At 44.1% G+C, this 8,995-nt stretch overlaps 1 pseudogene; it reads right to left on the reverse strand.

Annotated features, from left to right (window-relative positions):
* Nucleotides 1-6,669: 6,669 nt before the first annotated feature.
* On the reverse strand, nt 6,670-8,006 carry LOC100604030 (annotated as a pseudogene).
* Nucleotides 8,007-8,995: the final 989 nt, after the last annotated feature.

The raw sequence follows: 8,995 nt of genomic DNA on the forward strand, positions 1-8,995 counted from the left end.
CGAGCATTTAAAGCAGAGGTTCTCAGATGTGTTATTAAAGGGAGGGAGTAGGGAGTTGCCCAGCATAACCTCCTCCCATTAGCCTCTTTATATAAAAGCACCCAGACTCCGTCCTTCTGTGTGTACATATAAATGTCCCTAAAGGTCTTGAAGGGTAAACATCAAGAAGGTACCAGTGGCTGCTTCTGGACAGGATCTAGCATTGAGGGCATCAAGGAAGGACTTTTTCTTGTTGCTACCTCTGTTTTGGTGTGGCTTGAATGTTTCCAATGAAAGTGGATTCAAATAATAATTGTGTGTTAAGTTAAAATGTTTTCAAAGAAAGGCTGTTGATGTTCTGGGAGTTTCAGATCCCTTCAAGAAGTTCCTGAAAACCACGGTCTATCTCTCCCCACTGCACCTGCTCACCACAAGCATCCCCAGCCGAGGGAGGGGCAGACCCCTGGCCCGGAAGCAGACCAGCTCCTTCTTCCGGAGAAGCCCACCTGCTGCCACCAGCCAGGCCACTGGGATGCTCCTTTTCCCCTCTCCCCACTCCACACCCAGGCACCCAGAAAATTCTAGCTGAATTGTTCTCCCCACCAGTGGTTCCCAGGCGGATGGCATCAGAATCACCTGGTTGAAATGGCGTGTTGGATTACCCCTTTACTTTTCTAAGATTTACTTTTCTAATAAGCGTCCAGGTATCTGATATGATGGATCCTCCCACCTCACTTTGAGAACCACTGATCTAGGTGAAGGGCATTAACTGTGCCTTCCGAGGTTCACCTGGAATCCGGAGAGGGGTTCCAGCTGGGAACAAGGTTCATTCCTCTGCTGTGTGGAGGTGAGGAGAGGAGCATCCATGGGAAACACCTGGGGACAGGGAAGAGGGAAAATTCTTAGGAGTGAGGCTGATGAGATGCTTTGCACTGGAAGACTGCGATTGTCTCAATGAGAAGGTACCCGGAGGGCCCCCCAGTCACCTCCCACTCCTCAGGGACTGGAGGGTTGAGAGGCATGAGCAGGTCCTTTCAAGTCCCTCCCACCAGTTGTTGGCCTGCCTGGGACTCTGAGCTGTGATCCTTCTGTGCCCCCTCAGCCTCTCCTCACCCTTCACCTTTTTTTTTTTTTTTTTTTTTAAGAGACTGGGTCTCACTCTGTTGCCCAGGCTGGAGTGCAGTGGTATGATCACAGCTCACTGTGGCCTAGCAAGGCTGTGGCTGGAGGTTGGGAAGGCCTGGGAAGGACCCTCCAGTCCTTCGGCTTCCCCATGACTCCTTTCCAACCTCCGTAGTTCTCAGGCATTAACACACAATTTCACCTCACTCTCACCTCAAGGGACTGGATTGAACAGACTAGGTGCCCCTGGCACCTGGCTAAGCAACTGGTGTGGAATTGGCACCCAGTAAATGTTTACTGAAGGAGAGAAAGGTGGAACTCCAAAGTGTGAAGGAAGGAAAGGTTTCTGCAGTACTTTTCCACTCCCTTCCCTTTCTGCATCTCACCCTCCAGCAAATCCCAGTCCTGTGGGTTCAAAGGGACTCAGCTGTGGGACTTATCTTTTTTTCCCTGCAGTGACTGTGTTTCACCCTGGGGGCATTTTCATCTTAACTGAGGACTCCCAGCCCAGGTGACTTAAACCCCAAGGATGCAATGTCAGGCCTCAGGGCAAGTGAAGTTGTGCAAGGCCAGGATCCAGGAGAGGCAGAGTTCTAGTCCGGCCCTCCACCCCCAACTCATGTCAGATTCACCCTGCAGCATTGTACCTTAGGCCTGCGCAGGTGTCATAAAGATGCAGGTCTCTGGGGGAGGGGGACTCACTTTGGAGGGGCCTTGTGTGTTTGCAGTGCTTCTGTGAATGAGCTCAGCTGCTGTGTGGAGCATCTTTGTCTGCCAGACTGCCCTAGGAGTGATGAAAGAGGGCCAAAATGCCAAATTCTTCCAGCAGCTTCTGAGATAAGAGCCCCTACCAGATTGAGGGGGTGGCAGAGTTGGCGAGTCTGGGCCTGAGAGAGAGAAAGAGAAGGAGCCTGTCCATTAGAAAACTCATTGAGGAATCAGCCCGATCCTCCCCATCCCCCAATTTCTTTCACCGGCTAGCGGGGGCAGGTGGTGGTGGGGCGTGACTTGTGGAGGGGACAGGGACACCTGGAGCAGCTCTGGATCCCTGGTAACCCCTCAAAGCCCAACTGCCAACAGTCACTAGGGACTTCTGATGAACAAATCCAATAACCCCTTCTCAGGCCTCTATTCCTTCATCTCTGCAGATGTCTGCACTGGGGCGAGTCCTTTCCTTCCTCTAATGATTGATAAGCACTCATGCAGTGCATGCTCTGTGCCAGGCACTGTGCCAGCTCTTGGATACAAAGGGAATGAGTCCCAGCTCCTATCCAAGGAGCTTCCAGGGTGTGGAGAGAGCGAGGTGGCAACTGGCAGTTTCAGCACAGCAGACTGTGAGTGCAGTGGCTGGAGAATTTTAGGAAGGAAGCAACTCTGAGAACTCCTCTCTTCCACATCCACCCTGGGCATTCTCTCTGTCTTCTCCCATTAGCTGATACCAGTTTATGTTTGTTGAGCTCTGGGCACTCAGATAAGAGCACGATATGTGTTCTCCATCCTCACTACAACACAGCACAGGTATACACTGTGAACCCATTTCACGGAGAAAGAAACTGAGAGAGAGTGGCTCAGGAGCTTTCCCCAGGCCACACACATCTTCCGCCCCTTGAATGCCCTTCACTCCTAACTCTACCATTGTGGCAAGATTCCTGCTCACCAAGGTTCTGGTCTCCATTCTCTGTCCTCTTTCTGGTCACCCCTCCATGATCTCATGTCCTCCCACGCACTCAGCTGCCACCTCCTGTGTCTGGGTCAGAGGCTCCTGCACCCTCCAGACTTGCACACACACTTCCTGCCAGCCTGCTGAGCAGCTCCACATGGGCACCCTGCCAGCACCTCAACCCTGCTGTGTTCAAGCCCACCATCTCTTCCATACTTCTCTGTGACTATGCATGGTGCCCCCTGCTCCTGGTTACCCAGGTGCCAAGACATCTCTCTTCTGCCCCAATCTGGAACACACAGCAGACAGAAGGTACAGTGGGAGACCACTCTGAATTCTTTTGGTTGCAAGTGACAGAAAAGTTCTATTCAGACTGCCTTGATCAATAACAGATATTTTTGAGTAGAGCTAGGCTCAGACACAGCTAAATCCAGTGGTTCAAATGGTTCTACCTACTCTTGGTCTTTTAGCTCACCTTATATTGGTTTCACATTCAGTGCCCACAGGGTGGCAGAATGGCTATCAGTTCATACCCCCTTAAGCATAAGCAGAAGAGACCACCCTTCTTTTCCTGGTAAATCCTACACAAGTCCCAGGATTTGCCCTGTCTGCACCAACTAGTGTCTTGGGACTAGTTGCTGAGGTTAGAAGGATTCAGTTCTCTGATTGGCCAGGCTGGGTCATGGGCTTCACCAGAAACAAATGGACGGAGAGTAGGAACACTAATAAAGGCTTAAAGGTACCCAAAGGCTCCATGAGATGTGTCCCTTCCATGCTTGAGGGTGCTGGGGAAGGAGAGAAGAGGCCCAATTTGTCCTGATATTTGTGACCATTACTAGGTGAGATACACACCTAGAAGCTCTAAAAGTTGAACCTTAGAATCCACAGTTAAGACAGAGCAGGGTTCGAGCCTTAATTCCACTAATGTGTTAGTCAGGATGGGCTAGTAGACTCATGGTGATAGACAACCCTAAAAATTGTGATGAACACAGTAACCATTTGTTTCTTCCCCATGCCACATGCCCCATGCAGGACAGTGGGGGCTCTGCTCCACATGGTCACTTAGGGATCTAGGTGGTTGGAGGCACCATTATCTTACAGCTGCACTGCCTGCATATCTCCACAGGTTCCATGCCAGGGGAAAGAAGAGACTGGAGAATTGTGCCTGGAGACTTTTCACTGCCTCAGTTTGGAAGTGACAGACATTACTTCCGTTCATATTTCATTGGCTAGAACTAGTCATAGTCCAGCCTCCTAGGAAGAGGGTAGGTATAAAGGAAAGCATATGGGATAGTCAAAGAAAATTACCACTGCTGCCACACTTACTCACTCGTGTGTCTGTGGCAAGGTACTTAACTTCTCTGTGTCTTCATTTCCCCGTCTGTTTTTGTTTGTTTGTTTTTATGGATGGAGTTTTTCTCTGTCATCGGGGCTGGAGTGCACTGGCGTGATCATAGCTTACTGCAGCCTCAACCTCCTGGGCTCAAGTGATCCTCTTGCCTTAGCCTTCTAAGTAGCTAGGACTACTAGCCTTGTTAATTTTTTTGTTTTTTGAAGGGCTATCTCACTGTGTTGCCCAGGCTGGTCTCGAATTCCTGGCTTCAAGCGATCCTCCTGCCTTGGCTTCCCAAAGTGCTGGGATTACAGGCATGAACCACTTTGCCTGGCCTCAGTTCCCCCATGCCCCGCTTTTTGTTTTTATTTTTTTGAGATGAAGTTTTGCTTTTGTTTCCTAGGCTAGAATGCAGTCGTGCAATCTCGGCCCACTGCAACCTCCACCTCCTGGGTTCAAGCAATTCTCCTGCCTCAGCCTCCCGAGTAGCCGGGATTACAGGCGTCTGCCACCACACCCGGCTAATTTTTTGCATTTTTAGTAGAGATGGTGTTTGACCATGTTGGCCAGTCTGGTCTCGAACTCTTGACTTCAGGTGATCCACCCACCTCAGCCTCCCAAAGTGCTGGGATTACAGGCATGAGCCACCACGCCCGATCCCCATCTGTTAACTGAGGATTACAATAGTTCTTTTTAAAAATTTTTCTTTTTAAAAAAATTTAAAATTTTATTGTGGGCACACAATAGCTGTATACATTTATGGAGTACATGAGATGTTTTGATACAGGCATGTAATGTGAAATAAGCACGCCATGGAGCATGGAGGTGTCTATCCCCTCAAACATTTATTCTTTGAGTTACAAACAATCCAGCTACATTCTCTAAGTTATTTTAAAATGTACAATTAAGTTATTATTGACTATTGTCACCCTCTTGTGCTATCAAGTTGTAGGTCTTATTCATTTTTTCTATTTTTTTTTTGTAGCATTAACCACCCCCAACTTCCCTCAGCCCCCCGCTATCCTTCCCAACCTCCAGTAACCATCTTTCTACTTTCTGTGTCCATGAGTTCTATCATTTTTAATTTTTTAAATTAAAAAAAAATTTTTTTTGCCCCACCTAATGCCATCACGTTTTGATTTTTAGATCCCACAAATAACTAAGAACATGTGATGTTTGTCTTTCTGTGCCTAGCTTATTTCACTTAACATAACCATCTCCAGTTCCATTCATGTTGTTGCAAATGACTGGATCTCATTCTTATTTAACAGCTGAATAGTACTCCATTATGTATATGTGCCACATTTTCTTTATCCGTGTTCCAGATCTTAGAGGAAAGACTTTCAGTTTTTCCCCATTCAGTATGAGACTAGCTGTGGGTCTGTTATAAATGGCTGTTATTATGTTGAGGTATGTTCCTTCTATCTCCAGTTTTCTGAGGGCTTTTATCATGAAGAGATGCTGAATTTTATCAAATGTGCTTTTTCAGCATCAATTGAGATGATTGTGTGGTTTTTATCCTTCATTTTGTTGATATGAGGTATCACATTGATTGATTTGCATATGTTGAACCATCCTTGCATCCCAGGGATAAATCCCACTTGGACATGAGGAATGATTTTTTTTTCTAATGTATTGTAGAATTAGGTTTACTAGTATTTTGCTGAGGGTTTTGCATCAATATTCATCAGAAATATTGGCCTGTACTTTTCTTTTTTTAATGTGTCTGTGTCTGGTTTTGGTATCAGGGTAATACTGGCCTTGTAGAATGAGTTTGGAAGTATTCCCTCCTCCTCTATTTTTATGAATACTTTGAATAGGATTAGTATTAGTTCTTTAATCATTTGGTAGAATTGAGTAGTGAAGCCATCAAGTCCCAGGCTTTTCTTCAACAACCACTTTATGCCTAGTGTTCCATTATTGGAATGCTACGTTTGTAGGAGTTATTTATATCCTACTGCTCAAGGTCATCGTCAAGGTCTGATTTTTCACACACAAAAAATTTGCAACCTCTGGCATAAATGGGTTAATGGGAGACTTTTTATTATGGCTTCGATCTCGTTACTTGTTATTGGTCTGTTCAGGTTTTGGATTTCTTCCCAGTTTAATCTTGGTAGATGGCATGTATCTAGGAATTTGTCCATTTATTCTAGATTTTCCAATTTATTGGCATATACTTGCTCATAGCAGCCACTAATGATCCTTTGAATTTCTGAAGTATCAGTTGTAATGTCTCCTTTTTCATTTCTGATTTTATTTATTTGTATCTTCTCTCTTTTTTTCTTAGTCTGGTTAAAGATTTGTCAATTTTGTTTAACTTTTTTTTTTAAATGTAAGACTTTAACTTCAAAAACATTTTAGCATTCCAAACATACAAAAAAAAAAAAAAACTCAACGTTTCAAACCGTGTTGAAGTACAGAAAGTTCTTGAACTTTCATTGATGCAGTGGCTCTTCACTTTGCTAACAATGAAGAGTTCTACAGTTTGTTTAAAAAATAGTCCCAGCTACTCCAGAAGCTGAGGCAGGAGAATCACTTGAACCTGGGAGGTGGAGGTTGCAGTGAGCCGAGATTGCGCCACTGCACTCCAGCCTAGGTGACAGAGCGAGACTCTATCTTGGGAAAAACAAACAAAACAAACAAAAAACTTCTCATGCCAGCTGACCCCCCTTGTCCACAGCTAAGACAGCAGCAAAATGCTATGTCACAGCATACAGAAACAAGACAACCTGAAGCTAAATGGATGCCCACTGCAGAGGCAACAGGTCCAGCCTCACAGTGCATGCCCTGAGCTATGGCCCCTCCAGAAGGCATCTTCCCCACAGCCTCAACCCCAGGCAAAGAGCTTCAAGAGTTTGTCCTGGTTGTTTTGTTCTTTTTACAAACTATAGATATGTACGGTTGATAACTTAGGTTTCCAGCCAATTACCATATAGTTAAGACCACCTTACAAATTAAAAAAAAAAAAAATGCCAGAAACATCTTTAAATGCCTTGTCACACCAACTGCAAAGTGCAGAGTGAGGAGAACATGAGAGTGCCTTTCTATTTTAAAAATGTTTGGAAATATGTACAACTTCGATACAGTTTCAGGGTGCTCTGGACACCCATGGCCACTTCATGTAAACCACTGACAATTTCTAGAGCACTTTGAGAGACTACAATATGATCCTGATCAAATTTTGTAATTAAACCTGATGAGGGCAACAGACACTTCTCAAATAAGAAATGTGTCAATTATGGCCCTCCCCTACTCTAAGGTATTCACAAGGAGACAGATAAACAGGTTTTGTTTTTTTTCTTTTTCATCCTCCTCCTTCTCCTCCTTTTCTCCCTCCTTGTCTTCTTCACCTTCCTCTTCCACCTTTTTCCGGGCAACTTTAGCAGGACACTTTGCACCATCAAACTTTCCTTTCGACTTAGAGTCAGCAAAATCCTTATCATACTTCTCCTTCAGCTTTGCCGCCGGACTGATGTAAGGCTGCTTTTCACTGTCATTTAAGTTACTCGACATCTCACTCAGCTTTTTTTTTTTTTTTTTTTGCCACGTCGCCAATAGAGATGCCAGTGTTTGTGGATTTGATCTTGGAGCGGAATTCTGAACAGAAAAGGAAGAATCCAGACGGTGGCATTTTGGGGGCATTAGGATCCTTCTTCTTCTTGCCTCCCTTAGCTGGTCCATAATCCTTCTTTTCCTGATCATAGTGCACTTTATCCACCTTTGCCATTTCATCAAATTTAGACTTATCTTTCCCATACATTGTCTTCCCCCACTCAGAGCACTTCTTGGAAAATTCTGCAAAATTGACAGGGACCTCTGGGTTTTTCTTTTTATGTTCTTCTCTGCACGTCTACACAAAAAGGCAGAAGCAGACATCTTGCTCTTTGGTTTCTTGGGGTCATCTTTAGCCATCCTGACTGTATTGTTCACTAGTCTCAATTTTGTTTAACTTTTTGAAAAACCAACTTTTTGTTTCATTAATCTTTTGTATTTTTTTATTTCAATTTTATTTATTTGTGTTCTGATCTTTATTATTTCTTTTCTTCTACTAATTTTGGGTTTGGTTTGCTCTTGCTTTTCTAGTCTTTTAAGCTGCATTGTTAGATTGTTCATTTGAAGTTTTTCCTCTTTTTCGATGTAGGCACTTTTAGCTATAAACTTCCCTCTTAGTATTGCTTTTGCTGTATCCCATAGGTTTTGTTATGTTGTTTTTCCATTATTATTTGTTTCAAGAAGTTTTTTCATTTCCTTTTTTCTTTTTCTTTCTCTCTTTCTTTCCTTTCTTTCTTTCTTTTTTTCTTTTCTTTTCTTTCTTTTTTTATTTATTTATTTTTTTTTTTGAGATAGGGTCTAGCTGTGCCACCCAGGTTGGAGTGTGGTGGTGTGATCTCGACTCACTGCAACCTTGACATCCCACCTCAGCCTCCTGGGAATACAGAAGGAAATACAGGCACATGCCATCACACCCAGCTAAGTTTTGTATTTTTTGTAGTGACAGGGTTTTGTCATGTTGCCCAGGCTGGTCTTGAACTCCTGAGCTCAAGGGATTGGCCCACGTAGGCCTCCCAGAGTGCTAGAATTACAGGTGTGAGCCACTACACCCGGCCCAATTTCCTTCTTAATTTCTTCATTGACCCACTGGTCATTCAGCAGCAGATTGTTTAATTTCCATAAATTTGTATAGTTTCCAAAATTCCTTTTGTTATTAATTTCTAGTTTTATTCCATTGTGGTCAGAGTAGATGCTTGATATTATTTTAACTTTTTTGAATGCTTTAAGACTTATTTTGTGACCTAACATATGGTCTATCCTTGAGAATGATCCATGTGCTGAGGAAAAGGATGTATATTCTGCAGCTCTTGGATAAAATGTTCTATAAATATCTCTTAGATCCATTTGGT

Source organism: Nomascus leucogenys, chromosome 3, assembly GCF_006542625.1.
Source record: "Nomascus leucogenys isolate Asia chromosome 3, Asia_NLE_v1, whole genome shotgun sequence".
NCBI lineage: Eukaryota > Metazoa > Chordata > Mammalia > Primates > Hylobatidae > Nomascus > Nomascus leucogenys.